Source organism: Mustela nigripes, chromosome 8 (assembly GCF_022355385.1).
Source record: "Mustela nigripes isolate SB6536 chromosome 8, MUSNIG.SB6536, whole genome shotgun sequence".
Taxonomy (NCBI): Eukaryota; Metazoa; Chordata; class Mammalia; order Carnivora; family Mustelidae; genus Mustela; species Mustela nigripes.
Window position 1 is genome coordinate 42505113 of NC_081564.1, and position 12641 is coordinate 42517753.

A 12641-nucleotide genomic window follows, 5' to 3' on the forward strand; every position below is an offset into this window, starting at 1 on the left:
GCTTTGCAAAAGCACATCACACAGTGAGAATGGTAGAATTATTTTCCTAAACCTTTAAATGAAGCATCACCCTTTACTTTAATTGGAGTAGTCCAAAACAAACTTTGTGACAAGAAAATGCCATATGTATTCATTGGTTTAGACCTATATTATTGTCCATTCTTGATCCAATCACAAGATTAAGGCAAAGGAAATTATAGTGTGCACCAAAGTGGGAAAGTATGGTGTGGGAGGCAACTAACTATACTACAGCTTTGTCTGGAATTCCAACTGATACAGTTTTCCTTCATAGTCCTTCCTTCACAGTCCTATAAATATTTTTCTTATAATGTTGCAGATTAGATGTCAGAAGACGATCTAATTATTATTATTTTTTTAAAGATTTTATTTATTTATTTGACAGACAGAGATCACAAGTAGGCAGAGAGGCAGGCAGAGAGAGAGGGGGAAGGAGGCTCCCTGCAGAGCAGAGAGCCCAATGCGGGGCTCGATCTCAGGACCCTGGGATCATGACCTGAGCCAAAGGCAGAGGCTTTAACCCACTGAGCCATCCAGGTTCCCCCACATAATTTTATTTTTTAACCCTAAAGCAGAAATTTCACAAGGATATGTGTAAGTGTATCAAATAATCTTGCCCTTTCAAGCTGAATACAGAAATTTATAAATTTATATTTATCTCCGGATAATTTTCTTCTAGTATCTGTTTAAATACTGCCTCCCCATTTTAACTCACATATAATAAAACTTAACCTTTTTTAAAAAGATTTTATTTATTTATTTATTTGTCAGAGAGAGAGAAAGCGCAGGCACAAGTAGGGGGAGTGGCAGGCAGAGGGAGCAGCAGACTCCCCACTGAGCAGGGAGCTTGAAGCGGGACTCAATCCCAGGACCCTGGGATCATGACCTGACCCGAAAGCAGACACTTAACCATCTGAGTCACCCAGGTGTTCCAAAATTTACCCTTTTAAAATGTACAATCCGTTGGTTTTGAGTATGTATATTCAGAGTTGTGCAACCATCACCACAATCAGTTTTAAAACATTTTCATCACCCCAAAAAGAAAACAGACCCATTAGCACTTATTGTCCATTTCTCCCCAAACCTCCTAGCCTCAGGTAGCCCCTAACTTACCCCCTATCTCTGTGGATTTTCCTACTCTAGACATTTTGTATAATTGGAATAATAGAATATGTGGCCATTTTTTTTTATGTTATTTATTATTTATGTTTGACCTTTTCCACTTAGGATAATCTTCTCAAGTTTCATCTATTTTGGAGCATGCATCACTACTTCCTCTTTTAAAAACAATGACTGAACAATAGTCCATCGTACAGATGTACCATCTTGTTTATCCTTTTATGGGTTGGTGCACATCTTTGGCTACTATGGATAATGCTGTTATAAACATTTGTGTAAAAAGTTTTTGTGTGAATATTTTAAATTCTCTTGGGTGTATATCTAGGAGTGGGATTGCTGGGTCACATTATAATTCTACTTAATTTTTTGAGGAACTGGTGAATCATTTCCCACAGTGGCTCTGTCATTTTACATTCCTACAAGCAAAGTATAAGGGTTCCAATTTCTCCATATCTTTGCTCACATTTGTTATTGTATTTTTAAAAACAAATTTTAAAACTTCTTTCTTATTATGGTGAACTATATATAACATAAAATTTATAATTTTAACCATTTTTAAGGATATAGTTTTGTATAGTCCTGTGACATTAAATACCTTCACATTTTTGGGCATCCATCCCCATCATCCATCTGCAGGACTTTCTTCATGTCTTACTCTAACCTTAACTGTACCCATTACACAATACCTCCACATCACTTCCCCCACCTTGGCGCCAGCCCAACCACCACTCTACTTTCTGTCCCTATGAATTTGGCTCCTCTAGGTACCTCAGAGAAGTCGAATCATATTCTATTTGTCCTTTGTGACTGGTTTATTTCGCTTAGCATGATGTCTTCAATATTCATCCATGCTGTTGTATGTCAGAATTTCCTTTCTTTTTAAAGATGAATAGCATTCCATTGTTATTTTCTGTTTTGTTCTGTTTTGCTAATGGCTGTTCTAATGGGTATAAAGTGATATTTCATTGTGGTTTTGATTTATCTTTCCCTAGTGGCTAATTATGTTGAGTGTCTTTTTGTATGCTTATTAGCCATTTGACAATCTTCTCTGGAGAAATGTCTGTTCAAATCTTTTTGATTTCATTTTTCATTTGGATTAGTTGTCTTTTTATTGTTCAGTTGTAAGAGTTCTTAATATATTTTGGATAATAGATTTTTATCATACCTATAATTTACAAATATTTTCTCCCACATTGTGGGTTATTTTTTCACTTTCTTAATACTAGCCTTGGGGTACAAAAGGCTTTTTAAGAAAATCATTTATTTATTTGAGAGAGTATGCATTTGTGGGGGGGGGGTGCAGAGGGAGAGGGAAAGGGAGAAGCAGACTCCCTGCTGAGCTCAGAGCCCAATTTGGTCCTCTATCCCAGGACCTAGAGATCATAACCTGAACCCAAATCAGACCCTCAACCGACTGAGCCACCTAGGTGCCCCTGATACACAAAAGCATTTGATTTTATGAACCAATTTATCTGATTTTGCCTTGTTGCTTGTGCTTTTGGTGTCATGTTAGGAAACCGTTGCCTAATGCAAAGTCAAAGAACTCTGTAAATAGAGTTTTAGACTTTCAGCTTTTACATTATATTTAAGATCCATTTTGAATAGATTTTTATATCTGTTGGAAGGCAGATTATTTTGATACCCTTGTTGAAAGTCAATTAACCATAGATTCATGGGTTCATTTCTGGACTCTCAATTCTATTCCATTGATTTATATGTCTATCTTTATGTCAGTTCCACTGTCTTTTTTTTTTTTTTCTTAAATTTTATTTATTTATTTGTTAGTGTGAGAGAGAGAGAGAGAGCACAGTCAAGCAGAGTGGCAGGCAGAGGCAGAGGGAGAAGCAGGCTCCCCGTGGAGCAAGGAGCCTGATGCGGGACTCGATTCCAGGACACTGGGATCATGACCTGAGCTGAAGACAGATTCTCAACTGACTGAGCCACCCAGGCATCCCAGTTCCACTCTGTTTTATTGTAACTTTGTATTGAGGTTTAAAATTGGGAAGTTCATTCTTCTGACCTTCTTAATTTTTATTTTTTTATTTTCTTTTTTCAAAGACTTTATTTATTTGAGGGAGAGAGTGTGCACATGAGCATCAGGGAGAGGCAGAGGAAGAAGCAGGCTCCCTGCTGAGTAGGGAGCACGACGTGGGGCTCCATCCCAGGACCCTGGGATCATGACCTGAGCCGACGGCAGGTGCTTAACTGACTGAGCCACCCAGATGCCCCTGACCTTCTTAATTAAAAAAAAAAAATTGTTGGGGCGCCTGGGTGGCTCAGTGGGTTAAGCCGCTGCCTTCGGCTCAGGTCATGATCCCAGGGTCCTGGGATCGAGTCCCACATCAGGCTCTCTGCTGGGCAGGGAGCCTGCTTCTTCCTCTCTCTCTTTCAGCCTGCCTCTCCATCTACTTGTGATTTCTCTCTGTCAAATAAATAAATAAAATCTTTTAAAAAAAATTGTTTTGACTATTCTGAGTCTCTTGAATTTTACTACAAATTGTAGGGTCAGCCTGTCATTTTCTACAAAAATAAAACAAGACAAAACAAAACCAGCTGGAATTTTGATAGAAGTTGTGTCGAATCTAGATCAGTTTGGAGTTTATAGATACCTTAAGAATATTAACTCCAACAACACATGATATGTTTCCATTTATTTAGGTTTTTAGTTTCTTTTAAGGATGTTTTGTTGTATACTACAAAATAGATATTGTATATCACAATTATATTAATATATAACATTTATTCCATCTTTTTAAAAAAATATTTATTTATTTGAGTGAGAGAGAAGGGGGAGGGGCAGAAGGAGAGAGAGAGAGAGAGAATCTTCAAGCAGACTCCTTGCTGAGTGTGGAGTTCAAGACAGGACTGGCTCTCAGGATGCCAAGATCATGACCTGAGCTAAAATCGAGAGTCAGATGCTTAACCAGCTGAGCCCCTCAGGTGCCCCATATCATCTATTCCATCTTGCTTCTAAAACTTCCAACATATGAATTTGGATCTCCTGGATCTTTTAAAAATATTTATCTTTTCTTCCATATTTTCTACTTTTTTGTTGTCGTTGTTGTTCTACATATTGGAAGGACTCTTTGAGATGGTCTTATAATTAATTAAGTTTTCAGCATGATCTTTTCTTCTATTAACTGCTTCTGTAGTCTTTTCAACTTAAAATATTCATGTACTTTTTAATTTCTGAGGATATTCTGGTCTCAGATTGCTCTATTTTCAACCTGTCTTTATCACTCTTTAAATTTCACTAAGAACATGAACAGGTTCTTTAAAAATATTTTCTCCTATTTCCTACATTAACTCCATTTTAGTGAGTGATATCTGCTTTAATTTGGCCTCTTCTTTCAAACAATAGATTTCCTCCTAATGATTATCTGATTTATCTGCTCATATTTATAAAGGAAGATCTAGATCACTCACGGCTGGTAACTGGCATCCCATCTGAAATTAATTTCAATTTCCCACATGAGTCTTTTCTTTTTCTTCTTAAGATTTTATTTATTTATTTGACAGAGATCACAAGTAGGCAGAGAGGCAGGAAGAGAGAGAGGGGGAACCAGGCTCCCTGCTGAGCAAAGAGTCCAATGCGGACTCGATCCCAGGACCCTGGTATCATGACCTGAGCCAAAGGCAGAGGCTTAACCCACTGAGCTATGCAGGTGCACCCCCACAATGAGTCTTATCCTCTGAGGATGGTGGTACTAGGTTGGAATTTGGTTTCCCTCAATGAACTGGTAGGAAAGTAGTGCCCATCTTCCTCCTCAGAGATAATGGTTGATGGTAGACAGGATGCTGAGTCACCAAGCTTCAAACCTTAAGTTGAGAGAAAAAGGTACAGAGAGAGGAAGCAAGGGAATAAAGTATTGGAAACTACATCCAGGAAAGAACTTTGGGTGTGACTGTTGGCACATGGAACTCGATGGAAGCAAATAAATATGAAGTCTACTATGTATCTGAGGAACTGCTTTGGCAGATAAGCCACAAGCTTGGCCTTAAAAACCTTTAATTGTAAAAGAACTCTCAGGATCCCAAACTTGTACTGCCAGGAAATGAGCAAGGAAAACTGTGAAGTCTCCAAGGAGGGAGTTCATCCCCAAGCCCACTTCAGAAGTGGCCATGAAGGATATTGAACAAGAAAGAGTCTTCCAGAGTGTGGAACAAGGACTACAGAGATTAATGCAGAAGGGTGTACATCCTTGAAAGCAGAACCAGAACGTAATTATAGAACTTCTCCCATTGCCGAGACAGAGGATCATCACAATAACAACTTGGAAGGATTCTATTATTTATAAGGTCCCCAACTGTTGTGAATCTCATATTTTTCACTGAATTTGAATTCTGATGCAGAATATCTATGGAGAAGTATTTGGGAATCATTGTCACAGAGAACAGTGGAAGAATTTGCAGCAGTTAACATTTTATAGTTTGCCAGGTATTGTGCATCGTCAAAATCCACATGGCTTCTCTCTGAGGTATGTACTATAGATGGGGACACTAAGCTGGAGTCAAATAACTTGGTCAAGGTTACATAATAGGTAGGTCTTGGAGCCAGGACCCAGAGTGCTCACTCAGCCCTATCATATTTTATAATCACAGAAATCTATTGGGCATGATGGGGGATATATAAACCCAGGAGAGATTTATATTCAAACAAATAAATTCAGGGAAAGGGAATGTATTATCTAATAAAGGAGACATTAAAATGTTTTCAATCCAGAAATCGATTAGTATCACTAACTTTTAACCTTGGTAGAGATTTGTTTTGTTTTTTGATGAACCTTAGTTCCCACAATACCATCTAGCTCACAATACGGGTTTAATAAATATGTACTGAATGAATGAAGAATGAATACCAGAGCTCTGTAATGTTAATCTAAGGTCCTTGAATAAATCTGCCAAATTTGTTTTTACATCTCCAGAGCCTAGCGTGCTCAGCACTCCACAATGGTCCTTCAACTAAACTGAAAGAAAATTGCACTGTAGTTTTGTTTTAAGGCTACTCATTGTTGCTAGTTTCCTTATCTTTAAAGTGGATGGTGTCCCTCTCCCTAACTCTACAGAGCTTGTGAGGGATTGAGTTTTTCAAAAGTTTCTCTCACCTGCTTTAACCTCTTGTAAGCTTAGTTTGTATACGCAAGGTTAACTTGAAATCTCAGGTTTCTACTAACTCATTTCCATATGTATGTGTAGTTCTCATGGTGAGTGTGGATTCCTTTTTGAGATGTTGAGCTATACTGTTAATCATCTGCATCTCTCTATGCTGTAGTTGTTTAAAACTCGTATTGATTTCATTTACTAAGCCTGTATTGTGTGCTAGATCCAGAACTGTGGGAATACAGCAGTGATTGAAAGCCGTGTTTCCTGCCCCTGTGGCACATTAAAAGTGTTTCTATGTGATTTTAAAGACCTGACAATAGGGATTTGATTGTAAAACAAACCAAAAAACCATTTCTGCTTCTTATCACCACAAGGAACAAAATGATTTTAAAGAAAATGGCAGTTGAGAGTCTCTTCCCAGTGGAGGAGGGAGAGAACACAAATGAAATCACAAACAAATCGCTTGCTTTTGCTAGTCATTAATTGAACTATGCCTAAGTTATTTTGTGGTGATTCCACACTTCTGGTCAATTCCCTTTGGATCGACCAAAAGAGAAGGGCGGGGGGGAGGGGAGGAAGGGGTATTACATTTCGGTTCTTAAAAAAAAAAAAAAAAAATACAAGACAAGCAAACGAATGGTACTGACTTAGAGATCATAGAGATCATATGAGGTCTACTTTAATTGAAGATGTCTTTAAACTATAATTGACAATGATACCGTAACAATAGACTGATAAGCAACCCGCTGTAGCTTCCTTATTTCCACCAACGTGCTGAGCTACCCGGGGCTATACTTGCCCCCAAGACACTAAAAGTAGATCAACTTCTCTTTACCTAGACTCTTCTACCACATGTAGCTTGGAGCTGTTTCTTCCAGGGGGCGGGCAGTTCAGTAAAGGAGTCTAGCAGCCTATCTCTGGCAACAATGACAGTTTTTAAAATGGAACTACATCTCTACTAACAGATACCACCAGCTGTGAAAAGTGGAGCGCAATCTGTCACTACAGGCCGGCCGAGCATCTCTTGAGAACGTTTGTTCCCGGCGCACCCGTCATGGTCCAGGGCCTGCTGGAAGTGGCTGCGGGTGCGGCGGACGATCCCTCCGTATCACGGAGGCTCCGGACAAGCCACCGCGAGCAGGCAGCCTTCCCCAGCGCCCGGCCGGGGTCCGCTGGCTGGGGGGATGGGGGGGGCGTGCTCATCTAGGAGGTGCAAAATTTGGCTCTGGCCGGGAGCTCCCGGGTTTGTTTAGTTTTGTCCGCGTCCTGCCCCCCGCCCTACCCCCCTTCGTGCAAAAGGCCAAGGGTTTTTGACCCACCATTGCCCAGGCCGAGTTCACCCTTAAGGCCCTTTAGCCGCCGTCCTGCGGACAGAGAAAGCAATCGCGCAATGAAGCGAGAGCACTCTGTGAATTAACGCGGAATCCGCGAGAAAATAATTTTTCTTCCCGGCTGAGCGCGTCAGCCGCACTCTGGGGGGCAATCCTCCACACCCTCCACACTACCCTCCACACCCCACAGTGGCCACACACATCATTTGGGTCGTAGAGTTTGGAAATGGAGGCGTGAGCACAGGGGACTGAGGAGGGGAAGGGGCGTCGTTGGAAAGGGTGTGTGTGGGGGGGATGTCCTCAAGGAGATCCCCCATCGCGCTCACTGTCCTCAAGGAGGGAAAAGGAGCCCTAAAGGCCACTCGCGGGCGCGAGGGCTGCGGGAGGCCGAGAGGCGGGGCAGGGGGGAGGGGGCGCGGGGGTCCCCGCCGCGGAGATTCTGGGGAAGCGGGAGGGGCAGCACCTGAGGAATCCGCCTCCGGCCGCGGCGGCAGCCGCCTCGCTCCGCCCCGGGGAACTGAGCGCGCGGCAAGCGCGCCTGCCAGAGAGACGCCAGCCACCGGCGGCGCTAGCACCTCGAAGAGGGCGGCCGGAGCGAGCGCAGCGCTGCGCTGGGACCCGGACTGGGGGTGGGGAGACGAGCCCCGGCCGAGGCGAGGGCCACCCCCTGGTTCTCTGCCCTAGCGCCCCGCCAGGGCCAGGTGAGCTGCTGCGGGGACTCCGGGGCGCGGGCGCGGGGAGGCGGGGAGGAGAGGTGGCGAGCCGGACGCGAGCGCACGCCTCTGCCCGGCAGGAGCTGCCCTTTGGCGGGCTGTGGACACCCTGCCTGCGCGGGGAAGCGCTGCAGCTGACTTTTTCTGGAGGACTGGGAAGGCGGAGCGGGTGTGTGAGCGCCCCTGTGTTTGCGTGGCGAGGGCAGGCGCCAGTGGCAGCCTCGGATCCAAACCCCTTCTCCCTGCCGCCTTGCGTCAGCCCTCTGAGGGGACCGAGCCCGTGCGGTCCGCGCCCGGAGGCCAGAGGCCTGTCACCGCGGGCTCTTCTCGCCGCCTTTGTGGCGGGAGCGAGGAAGCCCGAGCGTGGGATGGGAGAGGCTCCGGCGCGGCGGGGAGCGCCGAGGTGGAGGCGGCGGGGGGCGCGCCGTGGTCCTGTTTCCCCGAGCCTAAGGGGCTTGTGAGGGGATCGCCCGGCGGGTGGAGGGCAGGCAGGAGGCGCGGAGGTGACGGGGGTTGGGGGAAAGGATGAAGAGAGCTCAGCTTGGGAAAGTTGAGAGCGTCCAGCGGTGGCTGGGCGGTCGCTCAGTGTCCATGGGTTTCTTTTCTCCACATCCAATGTCACTTCGTCACCAGCGCGCGCGCGTCTCCAGCCATCATTTCCATTTTTCTGTGAGTGGTGGAGGACCACTCTTAATCTGAATGAGACACAAAGGGTTGTGTTGACAGCTGATCCTGACGCAAATAGACAGCGAGGTGAGGTATGTGCTCTGGCCTGGCAAGGGTGATGATGAGGCAGTTTGTTAAAGTAAATCAATTCCCTTAGTCCCTCTTCCGAGCTCTCCATTAAAATAAATTATCTGTATAGATTCAGTTCATGGGGCTTCTCCGTTAAATCAAGCCCCAGGAAGGTCCAGAACGATTCATCTGCCTCCAACTGAGGTGGACGGATCCTGGAGAAACTCATTCAGTCATACTCCTTTCCTGTATGAACGTGACTGTCACAAGGTCCTTATCCACCCTACCCTAAGTTCTCCGTCTCCAGTTCAAAAGACAGACACCAAAATTTCATTTCTATTTTTACAACTTTAGAGCCCCCCCGCCCCGAAATCCCACTTAAATCTCATGTTAAAACCTAGCTATTTGAATATGGGGAAGAGGTTTTCTGTAAAAAATTTTTAAATTAAATGACCCCTTAAAAACCTCTCATCCCTCCGAACATTTTCTTATACTTTAGATCCTGGAATTCTGCTTTGAGTTTTGTGACTGTGTTCTTTTTCTTTCTGAAAATTTCTATGTGTTTTTACAAGTTGCAATACTGGAAAGTTTTTAAAAGAGAAAAAAACGTTGAAATAGTTGTTTCATTGGAAATGTTTATGATAGAATTATATGAATATAGGCATGTTTAAAGGGACATTTAATTTTTTTTAAAGAAATAAGTATTTATTTATTTATTTGTTTATTTATTTATTTATGAGAGACAGAAAGAGAGAAAGAGAGAGAGGCAGAGGGAGAAGCAGGCTGCCTGAGGAGCAGGGAGCCCAATATGGGACTCTATCCCAGGACCCTGGGATCATGACCTGAGCTGAAGGTAGATGTTTAACCATTTAACCGACTGAGCCACCCAGGTGCCGTAAAGGACATTTTAAATTAATATTGAAAAGTAATGTGCATAGGGTTAAGAGTTTCACAGTGTAAAGTAAGTTTTCCCTTTCCCACTCCATAGCCCCAATGCCCTCCTTCCCAGAGGCAATTCTTGTATATTCTTCCATACATCTTCTATTTAAATGGAATTAATTATGAAAATAAAGGATGAAAGGAATGGAGTATAAGACTGAACTACATATCAATGGTGATGACTATGTGATACCCATTCATGATGACTTCAGAACCTCTTATTTGGCCTAAGGCACTTATTGCAGGAGAAGATCAGTTAGAATGCTAAAAATCTTGAAACAAATATACTGTGGAAAGCAGAACTGTTAAAGGATGATCTCTGCCTCTGCCCCCACCATCACTAGTTTCTCTACACTGTTTTTTTTTTTTTTTTTTAAGATTTTATTTTTTATTTGACAGACAGAGATCACAAGTAGGCAGAGAGGCAGGCGGGGTTTGGGGATTAGGAAGCAGGCTCCCTGCTGAGCAGAGAGCCCAATGGGATGGGATGGCATGGTGGGGCTCCACCCCAGGACCCTGGGACCATGACCTGAGCCGAAGGCAGAGGCTTTAACCCACTGAGCCACCCAGGTGCCACTCTCCACTGTTTTTAATAGCCATTTAAAAAAATTTTTTTTCCCCTCCATTTTGGAGCTCTTTATGAAGTAAAGGACGAGCACTGTAACTAACTATGTCCAGGGAAGTATATTATCAGAATACATTGAAAAGACATATGTAAACACTCCCATTGACATAAGATAATACAGAAATTTAGTGGTAAGGGAGAAATATGAAAACCAAGTTTAAGATATTTGAGCACATCTAGTTCCAGGCTTGTACTTATAAACTAGCTAAATGAAGTAACTTTCTTAGAAATGCTTTTTCCCCCCTCAGTTAAATAAACAAACTGAACTACTTGGTTTCTAAGGGTCCTTTTAAATCTAAAATTTTATTATTAAAATAGCACTTCTGTAGATGTTCTATGATTGACTAAGGATAACCAGTTGGACCTGTGTGTACTAGAGAGTAGAGTGACAAAAAATTTCCTGATTTGTAGATTCATAACAAGGAAATTAGAGGGGTTTAAACTACATTCCTGTTCTTATAAGATTGATATCATTGAAAAACAGCTACTTCACTTTCCCACAAAATGTCTGTTTATGTTATTGATAGAGACCAAACCCTAAGCTGAATGGGCCTCTCTCTGTGTATCACCTTGTATGGCTAAGGAGAGAGAATTTTCTTTATAGTTCATGTTGCAGATTTTTAGGGAAATTACTCTTACCAAACTCTTACTTTTCTTTTTGGTAATCTTAATTTTTTTCTTTTCACTTGTGTACTTCAAAAGAAGTTGACATAATTTACTTAGTAATTCTCACAAGCATTTAGAATGTGAATATCCCTACAGCTGGTTTATTTACTTTGTAAGTATTCACTTAGAGATCATGTTCTTAGTAGGAAACTTTTCTGATCTCTAAAACACCTGCAAACTCTGGGTTGATGATCCCTGGATCGGTTCAGGGAGCTGAGGAGTGATTGCAATGTTATGAAAATAAAAAAGAATTAGTCGCTTTTGGTCACTGTATATGATCTCAATTAAGTTTTTTTGAAAGTACCCTGTTATAAGTCAGAGAAAGACAAATACCATGATTTCTCTCTTATGTGGAATTTAAGAAACAAAACAGATGAACATATGGGGGAGGAGAGGGAAACAAACCATAATAGACTTAAAGATAGAGAACGAACTGAGGGTTGTTGAAGGGAGGCAGGTGGGGGATGGGCTAGATGGGTGGATACTTGTTATGATGAGCATTGGGTGTTGTATGTAAGTAATGAATTGCTGAATTTTACTCCTGAAGCCAATATTGCATTGTTTGTTAACTAACTAGAATTTAAATAAAAATTTGAAAAGAAAAAATATATATATACTGTAAATGGTTATTGCAAAAATCATTGATGTTAAGAAGTCACATACTTTAGAGCTTCAGAATCACCAATAAGGAATATTGTGTAATTACTTTGAATAAGTCTTTAATATGAATAAATTATTAGTGAAGTTTTAGGAATGTTTGACTGGGATGATAAGAATATAAACTAGGAGAATGAGTTTGTAAGGTAAGGTGCTTAGAGTAATCTTGATTGACAAGACTGACAAAAGTAAAAGAAAATTAAGTTCTAGCAGAAAGTTCTAAAATAGTAGTAGTTTTTATTTCTTCCAGCTCCATTCTCAGTCTTACCATATGAATATATTTTTTTATAAATGTCTTATCATATTACAGATACATTTCTGTCCTGATTTTTTGTCAACATTTTTAATAATTTACTCCCTATTATTCGTAGTAATTTTATAATAGTTTATCCAGTTAATGTACCATAATTTACTTAGCCCTTCCTCTACTTGGGAATTTTTCAGTGTTTAAAAATAATATGATGGGGCACCTGGATGGCTCAGTGGGTTAAAGCCTCTGCCTTCAGCTCAGGTCATGATCTCAGCGTCCTGGGATGGAGCCCCGCATTGGGCTCTCTGCTCTGTGGGGAGTCTGCTTCCTCCTCTCTACCTGCTTGTGATCTCTGTCTGTCAAATAAATAAATAAAATCTTAAAAAATATATATGATGACTGTCCGCATGAATGTACTTTTCTTCTCCTTCCTTCTTTCCTTCCTTCCTTCCTTCGGACAATTTCTTCAGAGAGGCAGTATGGTA

At 41.9% G+C, this 12641-nt stretch overlaps 1 protein-coding gene across 1 annotated transcript in view; it reads left to right on the forward strand.

Moving 5' to 3' along the window:
• Nucleotides 1-8062: 8062 nt before the first annotated feature.
• The window catches only part of GREB1L (GREB1 like retinoic acid receptor coactivator), a 273695-nt gene continuing 269116 nt past the window's right edge, over nucleotides 8063-12641 (forward strand). The window contains exon 1 of the mRNA XM_059409323.1: nucleotides 8063-8272. The gene's annotated coding sequence lies outside the window, so the exon portion shown is untranslated. The remainder of the gene's footprint in view (nucleotides 8273-12641) is intronic.